At 35.9% G+C, this 20,331-nt stretch overlaps 1 long non-coding RNA gene across 1 annotated transcript in view; it reads left to right on the top strand.

The window, feature by feature from the left end:
* The window catches only part of LOC141491386 (uncharacterized), a 101,219-nt gene that overhangs the window by 67,891 nt on the left and 12,997 nt on the right, over positions 1-20,331 (top strand). The window lies entirely within an intron of this gene.

The following is a 20,331-nucleotide window of genomic DNA, read 5'->3' as shown; positions in this document are numbered from 1 at the left end:
TGCTAAACAGAGTAGCTTGGGAAATAAGATAATAAAGAGCCATTGGAACTTACTGTATATGTGAGGAAGGAAATAAAGAGGGGGTTTAGAAGACTGCAAATCTAATATGATGAAACAGTGTTATATAGCAATTGCTTACATTTTAAACAAATGCTAGTGATTAGGTGGAGGATAGAATGGAGAAGAGGGAGATGAATCAAAGAAGTGAGTTAAAAGACTATTGCAATAATTGTCCATTATGAATGGTAGGTATGGTATACCTGAATAGGGTAGTAGCAGTGTGAGTGAAGAGAAATTATATTTAAAAGAAATTTTGGAGATACTAGTGGTCATATTTCTTAATTGATCATGTGAAATATGTGAAAGTGAAAGACTCAAGGATGATAATAAGGTTGTAAACTGGGGTGACTGAGAGACTAGTGATGGTTTTGACAGGAATAAGGAAGTTAAGAGTAGGGGTAGAATATTTTTAGGGGGGAGATGAGTTTCATTATAGACATGTTGAATTTGAGATGATGATAATAATCAAGTTTGAAATATTCACCAAGTTATTTGGTGTTATTAAGAACTCAACAAGCAGTTGGGCATGGGAATATATATAGGCCTGAAAGACACCAGCACAGAAATCATAACTAAACCTATGAGAGCTGAAAATATCATCAAATGAGAGAGAAAAGAGAAAAGGTAGCTTATAACAGATGTGGTGACCTGGGAAAGTATTAAGAATTAGAGGGATTGATAAGAGGTTACTAAGATTGAATGATAAAGAATAGATTTTAAAAAATAGGGAGATACAGTCTATTTGGAGATTATGATCAGATAATAGAATTTCAGAGTTTCAAATCATTGAGTAGAATAGTTGTGGGTGATAACATCAAGGCTTTGACCAGAATGTATCTAAGGTGGAGTGAAGAAATAGGTCATGAGGGTTAAGGAGATTGAGGATCTCAGAAGTTAGGATATTTGAATAAGCATTAATATGCCAACAGTTGAGGTGGAGAGGAATTGAACCCTTTAAGAAAGGATTTGAATTGATAGGAGTAGAGGGAGAGTCTGGAAGTGGTAACAAAAAGCTAGGAATAATCTGGTTTCCCTTCCTGAAACAGCAGGTTGTAGGTTTAATAGCTTACATTTACATGCTGCTTTAAGGTTTGTGAAGTACTTTACAAAAATCTCATTTCATCCCCACTACAATCCTGGGAGGTAGGTGCTAAATTTATTCCCATTTTATAGATGGGAAAACTGAGGCAGACAGAGGGTAAATGACTTATCCAGGTTCAGACTAGAAGTAAATGTTCTATCTAACTTTGGATCCAGCCCTCTATCTCCTGTGTCACTTAGCTGTCTTATGAGAAAAGATTCCATCTATACTACAAAGCATGGCTAGGGATGTAGTGTCATTTAGAAATCCAGTCCTTTGTGAATGCCAGAAGACAGAAGAAGCATTTAAGAAAGAGATCTAAAATAGAGGGAAATGTTTAACTTCTGAAGGAAGTGGAAGTAGTAGGCAAAATTGGAGTGGGACATTGAAAGGGTAGAGTGGAGGAGGGTGGCTATTCAGGACTAGATTGTTGCAGTTGGGGAAGAGTTTACTGTTATTAAACAGATGTTAAACAGTGGGATCACTGAAGATAAAAAAATAGAAGTGAATAGGAGTTTGCTAACCAATTAGGAATGAGTCCAGACTGAGTATCAGTTGATGGGACCAGGTATAATGAATAAGTCTTCTAATTAATGCCAGTTATAATCACCCCTTCCACTTCCAGTAGTATCCTAGACTTCAATCTTCTTCATATGACTAATACAGCTCAAAAGTAAAAACAACACAATTAATTTTTTCCTGAGCTTATGCTCAGTTTTAGAATTCCTGGCAGAAATCTTCCATTAGTACTCTGATACTTAAAAAAAAAAAAAACAACTTCATCCTCAGTTACTTGCTCTAACTCCCATCTTTTACCTGCTCCCTAAACTTTCTTGGTTTCTGTCAAATCACAGTTAAAATCCTACCTTCCACAGAAAGCCTATCCATATCCCCCTTAATTTTAGTGCCTTCCTTAGTTGATAATTTCCAATTTATCTAGTGTATATATCTTGTTTGTACATAGTTTTAAAATATATTGTCTCCCTTATTAGACTATACTATTTAGGAGCAGCGATTTTTGCCTGTTTCTTTGCATCTCCAGAACTTAATATGGTGTCTAACAAGAGAGGGTGCTAAAGAAATGTTTATTGATTGATGTTTTTTAAAAAAAACTTATAATGTGCAATTAGGGTGGTGTTAAAAGCAGATTCAAAGATGATATAGTCAAACAGTATTATTTTAAACGTGAGGAGACCAAGATTGCCTGAAAGCTCACAACCCCTTTTTCTGAGTTCACGTTCAGTGCTCTTTTCCATTAGGTCCCATTTTTTTTTCTGTTCCCTCTGAATAATCTCTAGGAATCCTTCTGGTGCCTGAATAATTTTCTTCTTTTGTAAACCAGGAAGGATCAGTAATAAATAGATCCCATTAAGAAATGACTAGGGACCTGATATCTGGTGATTTTTCATCTACTTTGGAGAGAAAGTGAAAAGAAGTTAGGGAAATTGAGGTAAAAGTAAAAGTGATAAGGAGAGAGAAAGGGAAATGACAAATAAGAGGGAAGGAAAGGAGAAGTTAAAATAGAAAATAGCTGAATATTCCTTGGAAAAAAGAGATAAGATTTAGTTTGTTTTTTCTTCATTTCACTAATTGGATAAATGAATAGAATCATGGAGTTCATAAATCTAAACTCTGCCTTCACATTTTATGCTATCCTTAAAGGCTACTATCAGAGAGTTTGTAAAATAAATTATGATGTTTGCTTTAGTTATGAACAGGCATTTGGCCATCCTAGAATTCTGTGCAGTTCTATATAATTTTTTTTCATAGAGCTTAAAACTCTGTGTTCAAATTATTCTGTTTTTAAAGAAAAGCTTTGTCTTAAATGAAGCTGAAGAATATAATAGGCTTGATCAAGTATGGCAAACACCTGGTGAATTCCATTTTAACACCCAAAGAAGTTTTTTTCCTGAATTGTTTACTTCTCCACATTGGTCAAACAGTTCAGAGTAGTCAAAGACTGAAATTTCATTTTTCTCTTACCAGAAGAAAACACTGCTATTTATTCAGTTGCCCTCAAAAATAATTGATCCCTATCCTGTCACAACAACACTTTACATATTTATACCTGGTTGGCATGTGTTCCTTGGAGCTTCATTTTTTAGCATTAAGCTCCAAGTTTTCCATCATTCTTTTTTTCCTCCACTGTTATTTCTCCAGATAATAATCTATCCCTGCATAATGCATGTCTGTTGAATTTGCATATGTTCATATAATTTATGAACTGCCAGAAAACAGCACAGTGCATCTACCAAATTAAAATATTATGCTCATTAAAATGTAGCACTCTTAAGATCATACAACATTTCTTAGTTGACTATGGTTCTTGTCAGAACATTTTACAACATTAATTGAGACCAGTTTTATTCTCAAATTCATAACCACAAAACAGCGATAAACACACCTACTCTTTGTTTTGCTGTTTTACATTGCTGAAATATTTGTAAGAGGAGGTATCTTATAGTTCAGGAACCACACATGAAAAGCTACAACTATATAAACATATACTTTTCACCTTATGTTTTTTAGTATTGTACTTGGGAAAACTTATTGTCTATATCTATACAACCACCAATGATTGAATATTTAGATGAATATTTCAAATATAATGTTTATAAGGAAACTAATTAGTAAAATGGATAGAGTGCTGACCTTTGACAAGAAACTTATATAGAACAACTTATAGGAAAACTTGGGCAATTGCTCTATAGGATAAAAAAGAAGTAGGTGACTTTTAGTATACCATTGGAATGGGCATTTACATCAATAGAAGCACAGATTCAATGAAATATATCTAATATTTGAAATATCTATCTAAATATAAAGTCATTTGTAACTTTATATCTTATTTTTGAATGGTATTGAACATATCTTTTTTTTTTGCTTTGTGCTTAAGTACAGTATAAGGTTAAAACCACAAGGAGGATTATCTAAAGAATTATTGGACTTAGCCTGGATGTTCACTGTGACTGTAAGGAAGATCTTTGGTGAGTAGGCAGTACTTTGTTTTATGCCTCACTTGATACTTGAGGAAAACAAAATTTTTTCTTTTACATTTTCCATAGAATTTTGTGAGAGTTTTATATTTTTCATCGTAGGGATATACCTTGTTGGAGGGTTATATAATTTTACTTTGTTCCCTTCTCATCCTTTCATCTAGAATGACCTTAATACATTTGCAAATTCATCTCAAAAAGACTTTGCAGTGATGTGGAATTAGGGTATAGATAAGTAGTTATTGATATTTTCTTAGTCACCTTTTGTACTAGTAATAGAGTGTATTTTTTTCAAGGTGTTTGTTGTCTTTCCATCATTAACATATTTTGAAAATTTATCTGTCAGCTCCCTCAATATTATTTCACCTCCAACATGGATTTCCTCTGTACATACTGTTTTCAACTATGTTTTCTTCAATTTCCTTTCCTTCTCATATAACATATTGGGAATTTATGTTGATATCTAACTGCAATATTTTCATTAATATAGAAAATAGTCTATTATGGTAATTCTGGCAATCTTTCTCTGCTTTTATGCCCTCTCTTCAGTTTCATTTTTAAAATATTCTCAAATTATCTGATTTAATTGTATCACTCACCAATTTCCATGCAAATTAATTTTATTTTTTTCTGCTTATTGATATTTTATAAGGAAATGATTATTCTTCCACCATCACCTTCCACAAAATTATATTATATCTTGGTATTTATTTCAGTTCCCATCTTTTTCCTTAGGAAGATGGGTGTTTCTTTGATATAGCATTTTCAAGTCCTTTAGACCTCATATTTTGGCGATTGATTCTTAATCCCTTAGCTTACTCAGGTAAAGGGAAGATGCCACATTAATATTCATCTTTAATCCATTTTTAAATGTCTAATCATTAATATCTTATTTACATAGTTCAAGTTAGAGCAGGTTTAACTACTTGTTCTGCCTTCTCATTTTTCTTCTAAATTGGTATTAATTCTAAATTTTGTTCTGATGCTTAAATGATGAAAGAAAACTAGTTCAGAATTGAGTTCAGGTCCATCACTAGTTATTTCCTATTTATTTAAAATTGGAGCACACCTTTTCACTGGAGCATCTTCTTTATACTGAAGTGGATACATATCTCTATGCTCCCCAATCACAATGTCACCTTTTTGTAAATTATGCTCTTTCTTTGTATGCCTAAATTGCATATTAGGTCCCCTTTTCTCTTTTCCCTACTCCATCTTCCTGGTTGCTTGCAATAAACCTTTGCATTGAACTGATTCCCACTATTTTACATTGTCATTCATAGTATCCAAACTCCCATAGGAATTGTTTTCCCTAATGCCTCTGATTGGCTTACAGGCCTTTCCTAGACTTTAACTGGTCCCCAAGGACTGATCCTATTGACAGTCATTTCAATACTTGTGAACTCCTTTGTAGAAAACAAAAGGTTTAGTCAAGTTGTTCCATTTGAAACACAATGGGTTGGTCCAGACAAAAATGGACTCCTTTAAAAAACATTTTCTTAAAGCCTGCTTTTTCAAAGATATATTTTTTAAAAATCATAAATGAAAACAGCATAAGACAAAAAGTAAATTGTTTCAACTTTTAGAAAGAAATTTAGTCTCCCTTAAAATAACTTTCAGAATATAAGCAGTTCTCTCTGATTTGTATCCAATTTACATGCAAGTCAAGATCTCATCCTCATGATGCTATTGGTTTTCTATAAGAACTAAGGACAAACAGTAAGAATAAGAAAAAAGAGTCAGTAGGGGAAGCCTACATCCTGTCAGGAGGGAACCCTTTATGCCAGTGTACTATCATAAAACATGTATAATGAATAAATTTTGTTGTTGATTTTTTGCAAAACACTTTTTTTTGGTGAATATTTGAGTTGTCTTTTACTTAGCAGGAAAGGGAGTGGAAATGATAGTGGCAGCAGTCTGCTACAAAAGACTGGAGGGGATATGATCAAGGATACATACACACGATCTGATCTTGGTAAGAAGTGACACCTATGCATCAGGGACTGGAATAAAAAGAGAAACAGTATGTGTGTGAGACGGGTTGTTGTTGGTGGTGGTAATATCAAAGAATTGTGGTGCATTGAGAAAGGGAAAAGTGGTAACTCACAGAAAATGAACTTATGTTTTAAAATAAGTATGAAGTTGATGCAGAGAAACGTGGGCATAGGGGGTGATGAGATCAGTTGGAGACAAACTTTGTGAATCTTTATCATCTAATTTAGGCCACACCTGAGGGTCTGACATTCAAGTTGGATTGCATTGCTTTTCCTAAGCAGCCTGGAAGCACAGGTCCTGGAAGACCACCCAAAAGTGACTCCTCCCCAAAAGGCAAAATCTCCAATGAGGGCGTTAGGTAACTCTCAGGTCACCACCCCCTCCCATGGACTCCAGGAGAGAATTTAAGGGGAAGGAGGAAAAGAACTCGCTCTTTTTGACCTTTTAGTCCCCTTTGGAATGCTGGCCAACTAGGAATCCACATGGTCTTCTCTTAAAACTCTTTCTAACTTTTCTATCCCTTTCTTAATATGCTGTAACTTCTTTTAATGAATTCTTATTTTCTTTCCCAAACTTGTATTCCCAAGTCTGAGTTGAGATTCCTTGTGGGGCAGAACTGAACCCAAGAAAGAAATCAGTGGCAACAAAGTGAGGTACTTTGTTGAAAAACTAGGAAGAGGGTGTTGTATGGGAAGTTTTAGGAGAGGAATATAGATTTAGAATGCCATTCTGGTGAGAACAGAAAATCAATCAGGAAAATATTGTTAAATAAAGTGGCAGGACAGTTGAGATCATAATTTTAACATTCATTTTTAATACTTTGAGTTCCAAATTCTTTCCCTTTCTCTCTCTCTCCCTACCACCTCTCATTGAAAAGGCAAGCAATTCAATATAGTTTACACATGTGGTCATGCTAAAAATTTGCATCATAGTCATGTTGCAAAAGAAAATATATAGAGAAAAAAACAACCTTCAAGAAAAATAAATTAAAAATCATACTTCAATCTGTACTCAAATACCATTAATTCTTTCTCTGGGGATGGATAGTATTTTTCACAAGAAATCCTTCAGTCATCTTGGATTATTATTTTGCTGACAATAGTTAAGAGATAGTTGATCTTAAAATATTGATATTCTTTATATACTTTGCATCAGTTCATATAAAACTTTTCAGGTTTTTCTGAGAGCATTCTGTTCATTTCTTAAAGCAGAATAGTATTCTGTCATAATCACATAGCATAATTTTTCACCCATCCCCCTCTTTGATTTGTATCCCCTCAATTTCCAATTCTTAAGGCAAACAATTATGATACATGTGCAACTAGGGTGTAGAGTGAGTTCAGAGAAGACCACTATCTCTGGCATGAGTGTAACACTGATTTGTTTCTTGGATTCGGTTTCTTCCCTGCAAAAGAATTGCAACTCAGATTTGGGAATGCAGTTCAGAAAGAAAATAAAGATTTATTAAAGGAAATTACAGCATATTAAGAAAGAGATAAAAAAAGTTAGAGTTTTAAGAGAAGGCTATGTGGATTGCTGATTGAATTGACCAGGCCAGTTGGCCAGGGTTCAGCAGGAGACTGGAAGCCCTTCCCTTGGATCTCCTTAAGTTCTCTCTCAGAGTCATGGGAGAGGGTGGTGACCTGGGAATTACCCAAGTCCTTCTTTGGAGATTTTGCCTCTTGGGAGATTTTGCCTCTTGGGGAGGGGTCTCTTTTGGGTGATCTTCCAGAATCTGTGCTCCTTGGCTGCCCCACCAAAATAAACAATGTAATCCAAATAAGGCTGAAGATCAGGCCCTCAGGTGTGGAAGGAAGAAGGAAGATTCCCTTTACAATGTGAACAAAAGATTTACAAATTTTGTCTCCAACTGAACTCATCATCCCCTATGCTCACATTTCTCTCCATCATATTGAATGCCAAGGCTTTTTCAGGACTACTTTACACCTTTAGTGTCCACTTGATTCACCCTACTCTCACTTGTGGCTCCAAGGAGCTGTGGCGTGCACAGTAGTCAGACCTCAATAAAACATTTCAGCATATGGAATAAACTAGATTGAGGGTAACCAAGAGGTCTCAAACCCTTCAGTAGTTAGGGGATTGTCTAACCAAAACATGTGAAGACTTCCTCCAGCAAAATGGATGAATGAGAACAATTTCATCCAATGGCTATTGATAGCTATAGCTATATGCGGTGAAGTGCTTAGAGCTTCACTAGACATCAAAGATACCAACATTATCCACTGCAACACTATTTGCCAACACTATTTGCCTTTAATTTGTCTTGCCACTGGATTCCAATCTCTCTGGAAGAGTCCAATGACTTCATACAACTCTAGGTTATGAAGGTATCAAAGGATATCACCTATATCATTTTACCATTTTTACCTAACTGAAAGTCCTGTGACAATCCACAAGTGGTGTAGGTTTGGGTACACTGGGAGTTGAAGGCCCTTGGTCTGCAGGCAATGTTGATCCCTTAAAAATTGTCTGCAACACCCAATCCTGATCTACTTGTGCAGAAAGTGGGGACCCTACCCTGTGGTTGAAGTACAAAAATGTACAAAAACTTTGAAAAGATGATTCCATTTATCATCAGTACATGAAATATGCACACACTTAGAAACTACCTGAAATTCAGTGCATTTGAAAGATGCATTGTTATAAGAGAACTCAGCAGGTAGGACATCCAGATTGCAGCCTTGACTGAAAGAAAACTAGCAAATGGAAGCTAACTTACTGAAGTTGGAGTTGGATACATATTTTCTGGAATGAACTCAGTAAAGAGGAGCACTGTGAAATTGGCATGTGTTGCAATCAAAACTATTTAGTCAAAAAGTTTATATACCTACTAAAGAGAGTGAATGACAGGCTCATGAAAATGTAATTTCTACTTAGAGGAAAGAAGTCAGAGTTTGGGTAATATCTAAGAAAGCCCTCAAAGTGTTAAGAGATCATGTTAAGAAGGAAAAATAGATTTTGGAGAAATAAGGCATAAAGAAAGATGGAATAATAGAAGATTATGATAAATAAAGGATTTTCTGGATCATAGAAAGATCACTATATTTGAGACAAATCACAGTGTGTCTGACTGAGCACACCAATATGAGTTCAAAATGCTCTACGATGGTTGGGCACAAATAGTCCAAATGAACATCTAGGGGTGGGTATTCTAAACTTAGGGATGTCACATTTCCTTTGAGCTGCTTCAATTTTGCCTTCCTCATACAGCATAGCACTCTCTCTGAGGAGGGCAATACCATGCTGGCTGGTCCTGTGCCAGTGTTTCCCATGCTGCATAATCAATTCCATAGTTCTTTTTTGTTGTTGTTTGTTTTTTTGTTTGCAAGGCAGATGGGGTTAAGTGGCTTGCCCAAGACCACACAGCTAGGTAATTATTAAGTGTCTGAGACCAGATTTGAACCCAGGCACTCCTGACTCCAAGGCCGGTGCTTTATCCACTACGCCACCTAGCCACCCCAATTCCATAGTTCTTAAGAGAGACCTTCAGGGTGTCTTGGTATCACTTCTTCTGATCCCTTTGTGAGCACTTGCCCTCTGTAAGTTCTCCATAAAAATAGTTTTTTGGGGCAAGCATACTTCATAACAACAAGCCCAGTTCATCATAGTCGCACTCTCTGTAGTAATGTTGGAATGCTAGGCAGTTTAACTCAAGAAAGGACCTCAGTATCTGGTATCTTCTCCTGCCAGGTGATCTTTAGAATCTTGCTAAGACAATTTAAATGGAAGTGATTCAGTTTCCTGACATGGTGCTGGTAGACTGTCCAAGTTTCACAGGCACATAGTAATGAGGTCAGCACAATTCAGTTTGATAGTTTAATACCTCTTCTCTCCCATACTTTCTTTCAGAGTCTCCCAAATAATTAAATAGTTCTGGCAATGTAAGTGTCAACTTCATTGTCAATGTGTCCCTCCCTGGGAAAGACACTGCCAAGGGAGGTGAACTTGTCCACAGTACTCAAAAGATCTCCATTTACCTTTAACCAATCATTCCACATATGGATAGTAGGGGTCAGCTGATGGAGCACCTGATTTTTTTTATGTTAATTTTTAGGCCAAAATTAGCACAAGCAGCACAGAATCATCAATACTTTGTTGCATCTCAGCTTCAGAGGCTGCAGTAAGTGCACCAATCATCTGCAAACAGAGGATCACCAACACTCCCTCCACTTTGGTTTGGGTTGGAGCCTTTTCAAGTTGAAGAATTTCCCAACAGTGCCATTGCTGACTTTGATGCCATGTTCAATAACATGGTTGAAAACATCATGCTAAAAATCATGGGAGCAAGATCACATCCTTATTTCACTCCATTGGTGACCAGGAAAACTAGAGAGCATTCTCCAGAACCTAGGCAAGCATACTATCATCAGATGAACTTCTCTGGGCAACCAAAATTTTGACATAATTTTCTATAAACTCTCATGACTGATACTATCAAAGGCCTTGGTCAGATCTATAAATGTTGTATACATTTGTATGCCAGAGCAAACAAATGCTCTTTGCATTTTTCCTGGAGTTTTTGGGCAGCACACACCATATCTACAGTTCTTCAACCCTTTCTGAAGTCACATTGGTTCTCTAAAGTGATCATCTTCCAGGTGAAGGATCAATCTATTGAGGATTCTAGGAAAAATCTTACCAGCAATGACTAAAAGAGAAACACCCTTATGATTGTCTCAGGACAATCTATTCCCTATACTTTTATAGAGATGGACAATAGAGGCATTCTTGAATTCTTGGGGGATAACCTATTCATGCCATATAACTTGGAAAATTTAAGTCAACTTCTGGATATGCAATGTATCCTCTACCTTGTAGATCTCAGTTGTACGGCACCAGGTATTTTGCCACTTGAAAGAGGCTAATGGCATTCAAAAAAAACCTCTTTTTCAGTTGAAACTTCAACTAGGGACTGATTGATTTCTGCATTGATTGATGATGGTCCATTAAGAATATCATAGAAGTGTTCAGCCCATTTCTTTAGGATCATGTCCCTATCACTGATCAAAGTGGTTCCATCATTACTGAATAGATGAGATGCATCATATGTCTTTGGTCCATAAATATCCTTCAGGGTATATCATAAGAGCACTCTGGATTGTTACTATCTCTATAAAACTGATTTTTATCCGTCTTCTTATAGAGCCAAGAATCCTGCATCTAAGTTTTGCTTTACTTTTTTTTTTTTACTTTTGATGGAATTAAATGCTGTCTTCTTAGAAATGGATGAACTATCCTGCTTGGAAACTCTGTGGAGTTCCTGATTTTTCATTTAGCAGCTTCTGTATTTCCCCATCATTTTCATCAAACCAGTTTTGATGTTTGTGAGTGTTCTGACCCAGGCGAGCAAATGCAGTGCTATATATCAAATCTCTGAATGTTGTCTACTCTTTTTCTGCTCCACTGTTGCCACCTGTGTGTTGGTTCAGTTTTCCCTCCAAGTTAGCAACAAACTATTTCCAATCAGCAAGACATTGTAATCTCTTCACATTAATTCTTCTAGTAGTCATTTTACCTTGGGGCTGCCACTTCAGCTGAATGTGAATATTTGACTTGGAGAAGATGATCAGTCCCAACATTCTGAACCATACATGGCCTAATTGTTACTCTCACATCCTGTCTGTATCTTCTCTTTACAATCACATAATCTATTAGATGCCAGTATTTGCTATGAGGGTATATCCAAGTAGTTGTGTTGAGAAGGTTATGAGATGCACAAATCTTCAGTAGTAAGTAGGTGACTATTGCTGTTGCTGTTTCCAACTCTATTCCTCCTCAGGACTCCCTGCCATGTTTGGTAGTCTAAGAATCCTCTAGCATTAAAGTCATCCAGAATTATATGCTTGTCCTCTTTTGGTGCATTGATGATAAGGGTTTCCAGGTCTTCATAAAATTTTTCTTTGACTTTATCAGTGTTTGTAATGGTGGGAGCATAGGGATTGATGATGGTGAGCCTTTTCCTGGAAGTGGCAGTGTCAATGTTATGAGCCTGTCATTCACTCCTTCTGGTATGCATTTGTTAACTAGATTAGTTTTGATTGCAAAACCTACCCCAACTTCACTATCCTCCCCTTCACTGCAACCACTCCAGAAAAATATGTATCCAGCTCCAACTTCAATAAGCTAGCCTTCATTTGCTAGTCTTATTTCCCTCAGGGCTTCTATTTGAATATGACAGCTACTGAATTCTCTTGCAACAAGAGCTCTTTATCTTTCAGGTCTATTGGATCTTGTGTTGTCTATGAATGTGCATACATTCCATACTCTGATGGTAAGTGAAATCTTTGAAGAAGTTTTTACAAATTTTTTTTGCATCTCAACCATCGGATTTGGGTCTGCTGTGGTAATCAGGCTGGGGTTGGATAAACATAATTTTTTTGTTTGTTTGTTTTTAGGTGTTTTTGCAAGGCAATGGGGTTAAGTGGCTTGCCCAAGGCCACACACAGCTAGGTAATTATTAAGTGTCTGAGTCAGGATTTGAACTCAGGTATTCCTGACTCCAGGGCCAGTGCTCTAGCTACTTCCACACCTAGCCGCCCAGGTAAACAGTGGGGAAACAACCCTATAGCCTTAGGTCACCTGTGTGCAGGGTTGTGACTATAGCTCCCAGTGTATCCATACCTACTGCTTTATCATTTGTCTGTCATCATAGGACTTTGAGATAGGAATAGTAAAGTGGTATGAGTGATGTCTTTTGATGCGTGCACAAATTGGATTTAACTGAGGCAGAACTGCATGAAATTGTTGCTCTCTCTCTTCCAAAGTCATCATGATACAGGGGCATGACAAAGTCAAGATAATGACTCTAGTTGCAACGGGTGACCTTGGCATCTTCAATGTCTAACTAAGTTCTAAGTGCTCCATAGCACCTACTTCAGCTACCTTCATGGCTATTGGAATGAAGTATTCTCATCCACTAGTGGAAGAGTTCACATGCTTGGGGTAGATACCTGCCCCCCCCAAATCAGTGATGAGTTTGAGGTTCTCTTGTTACCCTCAACCTGATTTAGCCCACCTGCCAAAACCATTTCCTGAGGTGTGGTCAATGTGTATGCTAAGTTTCTTGGAGACACTGGTTAAAGGTGGTTCACCTGAATCTCAAAGGGTGGAAAACAGCCATGGAAAGAGCTCAGCAGCCTTCATATCAGAAGTACAAGTCTTCCTTGAACACACCCTTTACCCCAGGTTGTAAATGTCTTTGAATGTCAGAGGAATTTGCATATTTTTTGGTTTGAGTCAGTAAGAAGTCACTGGAGTTTATATATAGCATTAAATAAATGAGAAATTCCTTTATTTGCTCCTCCAAAGAGAATCTGGAGTCATCTTTCTATTGAGTAGTAACTTTTTTCACCTAATAATTTCATTTGTAATGAGAATATAAATACTATCTGATTCAGTTCAATAGTATAGCATTCTTTGTCTCCTTGTCTTTCACTAACACTGTTACTTCAGGACCAGCCAGATCTGTACAGAAGATAGGACCACTTTGTATTTTTCTTTCATATGTTGCCAAAGTCAAGGTTTTTTTTTTTAATCATATCAAGTTCAGACCATATTTTGTCTGAAATTATCTAAGCTTTGGGTATACGTAGTAGTTGGCTGTTTCTTCAACAGTTTTTTGGCATCATGTGCCTGAAAATTTTTTCAGCTAAAAAATCTAGATTTTCAAACATAAAACCTAATACTGAATTTGTGAAAGAATATGCAGACTTGTGACAGTCCCTATGATTCCCAATTTTTTTTTGTATAGGACTTTTAGTGAAAATTTTTAGCAATCTTTCTCAATGTATATAAGCATATAAGTGTATATACATTCCATTATAATATATTTGTACATATAATGATTTTGAAATTGTATATTTATGTACAATTACACTAATATATTATGAACATTTCAAAATATACACAAAATTGAAGTTAAAAGGATGAGATAATGAAGTGAATAACAATGTAAGTTTATTTTTATTTTTATTTATTAACCACACCAAAAATTTCTTTGATCTAATGAGGATGAAAGTGATTGAATATGCATCACTATTCTTTTCTAAATCCCTATGTATGCTTTATTGGATAAGGCATACTTGTAAGTAGGTACACAAGAAGGTAGATTGTTTTTAAAAGATAATTTCTAATTGAAAGATATAAAATGCAGCAAGCAGATAATAGCTTGTATCAGTTAGTGATAATAATAGCTTTTTTGGAAGGAGTTATGTTCCTCTGTGTGTGGATATTCAAACATGATGTAAAAAAAATAATAAGCAAGTGAATTTTTTGTGATTTTTAGTTCAGCAGAAAGCTTTCAGTGTAAATCCATTCCTCTTTCTTTGCATGGGTATGTTTAATGAATGGTATAATTTCCTATGAATGTGTATATATATATATATATATATATATATATATATATATATATATATTTGTAATTTTTTGTAAGACTATGAACATAAAAATATTTCTTTTTTTTATGGATTGTAGAATGAAGGAGAGAAAATGATAAGGCCAGGAGAATAGGTTGAGGTAGTTCATTGCAAGAGGAATTTGTATTTCATCATAGAATCAATAGGGAGTCACTAGAGCTTATTGAGTGGCATAGTCAAAGCTAGTTTATAAGCACTTACTACATGCCAGGCACCAGGTTAAGCCTTTGCAATTATTCTCTCAGTTGATTCTCTCAATAACTCTGTGAGGTAGATGCTATTATTATCCCCATTTTACAGATTAGGAAACTGAAGCAAATGAAAGGTTTTTAGAACTTGTCCAGTGGGCTTCTGTGACTGGATTTGAATTTAGGTCTTCTGACTCCAGACTCAGAACTCTATCCATTGTACCACTTAGCTGCCTATATATAGGCAACTTTGGAAGTTGTATTGGATTAGAGTAGTGAAAGACAAACCAAGGATTGGAAGAGGAGGCTGTCACAGCAATCCGGGTGAGAGGTGAAAAAGTACTAAATCAGATCCTGCCATTTACTAGTTGTGTAACCTTAGGCAATCCACAGTTTCCTCATCAGTAAAAATGATCAAGTTGTACTGAATAATTATTAAGGAAACTTGTAACTCTAACATTCTATAATTGTCATTCCTCTGAATAAACTGAAAGTAACCAGGAATTTGTGACAAATAACTTTCCCCTACTTACCAGGGAAGAATCAGGAAAATATTAATTATTTTGTCAGCCTATTATATTTTGTGTCATATTACATTTTTGTTTCTTCTGAACCAGAATTGTGATTTTTTTGTTATAGGGAAATCTCTATGAGAAAGTCCCTCAAAAATAGAAATCTATATTTTCTCTGTTTGGGGCATTGAGAAGTTCAGTGATTTGTCCAATGGTCATGATAGAAGTGTAAAGAAAGGGTCAGAGAGATGCTGTGGAGAGAGGGGGGAAAAAAAGCAAGATTTAGTAACTTTTTTTTTTACTTTTTGCTAGGCAATGGGGTTAAGTGACTTGCCCAAGGCCACACTGCTAGGTAATTATTAAGTGTCTGAGGTTAGATTTGAACTCAGGTCCTCCTGACTCCAGAGCCGGTGCTCTGTCCACTGCACCACCTAGCTGCCCCATTTAATAACTTCTTAAGATATGTTGGGGCAATAAAAATGAGCAGTTAAGTTTCCTAGGAAAATTGTGGAACCAGGTGACTGGAAGGATATCCTGAAAAGAAATAAGGGAGATGCAGTGGTTTGGAGGAGAAAATTAGTGTGAGAGTATAATATCATCTTTGATGAAGGTTACAACCCATTCATGCCAGCTCATCTTGTACAATTAACTTATTATGTATTACCCAAGACATATGGAGGGGGGACTTACACAATGATCTCTGTTCAAAAGTGCAGAACCTTCCCTTTAAGGAGAACCTATTCTTCTGCTACAAAGTGATATTGGAAGGGATCAGGGTGTAGGTACATTGGAGAAAGGAAGCGAGCACTTCCAAAATGGGAAATATGAGTGTCTAGGCTATGGTTAGTGTATAATTATCACGTGGGAAACTGCCAAGTACGGAAGAGAAGAGGTTAGGAGGCTGGTCCTTATCCAGATTGCACTATCAAATTGCAGGTAACTCTCAGGGTTCTGTCCTAGACCATCTTTTCTCTTGCTTTATATTACTTCTCTTGGTGATCTTATCAGCTCCTATAGGTTCAATACTAACTCAGATGCTGATTCTCAAAAATACCTATTTTACCTCAACTTCTCTGCTGATTGCCAATCTCTTATTTCCAAGATGTTTCTTAGATATCCCAAATTGAATATTCAGTAGATAGCTTAAATTAAAAATGTCTAAAATGGAACTTATTATTTTCTCCCATAAAACCTTCTCCACCTCCTACCCCCAGACTTGAAACTTAGAAGTCATCTTTAACTCCTCACTCTCATTCTTCCATATCCAAGTTATTGTCAAGGATATTGATTTCACCTTTACAAAGTCTCTTAAATGGAACAGCTTCTTTCCTCTGCCACCATCCTGATACAGGTCCTTTTCATCTCACACCTATACTATTGCAATAGTCTGCTAGTGGGTCTGCCTGCCTTGTCTTTCCCTCCTCTAATTCATCCTCTGTCTGGCCACCAAAGTGATTTTCTTAAAGCAGAGATCCAACCATGACACACACCTCTACCTCCACTACTCAATAAATTCAAATGGTAATCTGTCACATCCAGGATCAAAAAGAAAATGCTGTTTTTTTCTTTCAAACTTCTTCATAACCTTTTTACCTTTCCCCCTTTTTTATACCATTTTCCTGACCCATACTCTGCCATAGTGACACTGGCCTCTTGAATGTTTCCTGAGCAAGACATTGCTCTGGACATTTTCTTGGAATTTATTTGTTCCTCCCTCCTCTGACTTCCCTAATCTCTAAATTCCCCTAGTTTCCTAAAATTTCATCTTTTAGGAAAAACTATTCCCAATTCCTCTTAATTCTAGTGGGTTCCCCTCTGCTAATTATTTCCTATTTACCATGTATATAGCTTGTTTTTATATGCTTATTTGACTGTTGTCTCCCCTCCACGAGATTGTGAACTCCTTGTAGGCAGATTTTTTTTGACTCTTTTTCTAACCACAACTTATCAGGGTGCTTTGCACTTTAATAATTATTTATTAATTGAATGGGAAGAGTCAGGGAGGAGTGAATCAGTAATAGGTGAGTGTAAGTTTGGTTAAATTGGAGATATTCCAGGATTGGCAATAAGGGTGAATGGGAAGTGAACTATCCTCCCACATACTTGATTGATAACAAATACCTCAGGTTTGTGCCAGTTGCTGAAATACTAGAGAGCACTCTTCTGGAGGACTCTAGGTCTTTTAACCACTGGTTAGATTACTGCCTTATGTGAAGGTATTTTAGCAACTCTATTTGGAAAATGTACAACCCTGGGCATATTTTCACTACATTAATTGTTTCTGAATTTCATATGACTTAGAATGAAGTCCAAGCAACCAGTTGCTTAAGAGTGTAATGTATAGTTCCCCAGATGACACATCTATGTCCAAGATCAAATATTCCTTAAGGAGATATAAGGATTTGCTTTATACTCACCACTCTATTTCAATGGTAACTTTCAGGGATTAATAGACCACCCTGAACTTTCTCCTGCAACCATATAAATATCACATGAATGGGCCAAAAAAATTAGAAAAATTGCTTCTTTTATTACCATTTTGCACATATATTCAATTTCAAGTAACTATATAATTTCTTAATCTTAAAGTTATGTTACTAGTAATTTTAAATAGCTTCAAAGTTTTATGCAAAAGGCAACTGGATATCAGAAATGGACAAAGTCATTCTTGTTCAGAACTTAACTGTCAACTTTAAAGATTGAAAGAAAGATTTTTTTTCTGGTGTATTTATTACATATCAAATATTTGGGGCCTTGAAAGTGTTGTACTTCCAATTATTCCATTACAGTCTGAGAAGAAAAAATCTTCAGATTTCATTCCAAGTTAAACATCTGCTCTTTCATACCTAGAGAACTTTTCACCAGGTTTAAGAGACTTAAAATAGCTATTCTATCCTATTCTTAGTCCTTTTCCTCATATGCCTTTAGTACAATATTATTTTACACATATTCTGTACATTCCTTTGAATCTGTAACCTATTCAGAAATGTGCAGTTGCATTTTACAGTTACTTTAGTGAGCAATCAAAGTTTATAATGTAAGGGTAAAGAGCCCAAGTTTCCTTTATTCAGGTATGTGAATAGGTGCAAAGAACATGTCTCCTATACATGAAGGGAAGAATGTAATTATTTTTCACCCTATTTCTCCCATTGCATACCATTCTAATTCCTTTACTCTAATTCTCCAGTCTGGTGAGTGATTAAAAATTGCTTGCTTTTGTAATCTAAAAGTAATAAAAAGGGGGAAATAAAAAAAATATTACATTTCAAATGAGGCAATGAAAAATATTCAGTCACATCCCTTTACTAAATATCATTAACTTTCCACTAGTATCCTTGCCCCTTTTGGGAGTAAGGGGAAGAGGGATGTTACATACTTGCACTTGGTATTTAAGGAGGAAGGAATATTACATGGCATAATAGAAAGAGAATTGGACTTGCATATTGAATTTAGATTCTACTGTTTATTAAATGTTTTATCTGGGATAATTCTCAGTTTCCTCATCTGCAAAATGATTGGGTGGAATAAGATTCTTGCTAGGGACACTTTTAGTTCCAATATTCTATATTTGTCATTTCTATGTATAAACTAAGAAAATACTCTAATTTGTGATTATTTCTTCACTCCCTTCAATATATTGAGGAAAGAATAATCAGAAAATATATTTCCATTTTTCAAAACATATATTATTTACAAAAATATAGTAGTTTTAGCACAACTGAATTTAACTAGATATTTGTTAGCATAGAGACCTCTCAGTGAGGAAACTCCCTCTAACAATACTGATCAACATCTGTTCTGTAATTTATGATCTTAGAAAGAGACCTTGGACACCAGGAAATTGAATACCTTGCCCAGGGTCATATAGCAATTTTTATATCTTAGATGGGACATAAACCCAGGTATCACTAAAGCTTTCTGTTTCTGTCTGTCTGTCTGTCTTTCTCTTTCTCTTTGTCTTTCTCTGTTCCTTCCTGTCCCCTCCCTTCCTTTCTCCCTCTCCCCTCTTTAAACAGCATTTGGAATTTAATAGTTAATCAAAATTATGCTTATACCTTGCCTTCCTAGACTCAGGGTACAAGTATGATTCAAAACAAAAAGCCTCTTCCCTCATTATTAACATTGGTGAGAGCACTAGACCTAGAGCCAAGAAAACCTGAGTTCATATCCAATCTCAAACACTTATTGTGTGACATTGAGCATATTCTCTTTTTTGCCTCATTTTCTCAATTATGAAATCAGAATTATCTATTTCCTAGGATTGCCGTGGGGTTTGTTTGAGATAATATTTGTGAAGTGCTCAGGACGGACAGTGCCTAGTACATAGCGTACCCATAATGTATGCTTGTTCTCTTCCTTTTCCTTTCTACTTTCCCTAGGGGTAGGGCCAAAAATAGAATTCTGTTTTCTAGGTTGACTGCTAAATCTGTTCATTCCAATACAATGTGTGGTACTCACGTGATTCCTCCAAAACTATTTGTTCTGAAAAAATATTTGCAAACAAGGAAGGAAAGAAAAATACCTGGTTTTAGGATCCTGTATAGAAGTCAATTTGTCAAATCAAGCCAAGAAATATATATTAATCACCTGCTTTGGACTAGCACTCCTATGCTTGAATCAGTGTTGTTCTGAATGGAGAATGTATAACATGAGGCCCCATCTTCTCCATCTGAGAAGATGGAGTCATATGCCATGCTATGATTCCCAAAGGGGATCAGAGGGAAGAGAAAAGAACTGACTTAATAAATAGCAATTTCTGTCAACTTCTCACCAGATATAAGGATCAGGAAACTTAGACAAGAGGGGGGATTTGAAATATGAAGATCTAGCTAACAGTGCTATAGAAAATAAATGAGTTCTTCCACTTCTCTGATTTAAAATAAGCCCCTTGAGGGCATATTGGTCTTTGTGTAAATTTACTGATTCAATGTGCTTAACAATCTCTTGCCTAAATTCTTCAAGCCTCATTCAGTGGAAGAAAAATGTGAAAGTAAGTAATTCTGTGAATTCCTGGAAAATACTAAGTGTTTAATAAAATAGTTGTTGATTGATTGACTTCATGAT

The sequence above is a fragment of the Macrotis lagotis genome, chromosome 6 (assembly GCF_037893015.1).
Source record: "Macrotis lagotis isolate mMagLag1 chromosome 6, bilby.v1.9.chrom.fasta, whole genome shotgun sequence".
Lineage (NCBI taxonomy): Eukaryota > Metazoa > Chordata > Mammalia > Peramelemorphia > Peramelidae > Macrotis > Macrotis lagotis.
Note: the sequence above shows the minus strand (reverse complement) of the source record. Positions and strands in the feature narration are given on the sequence as shown.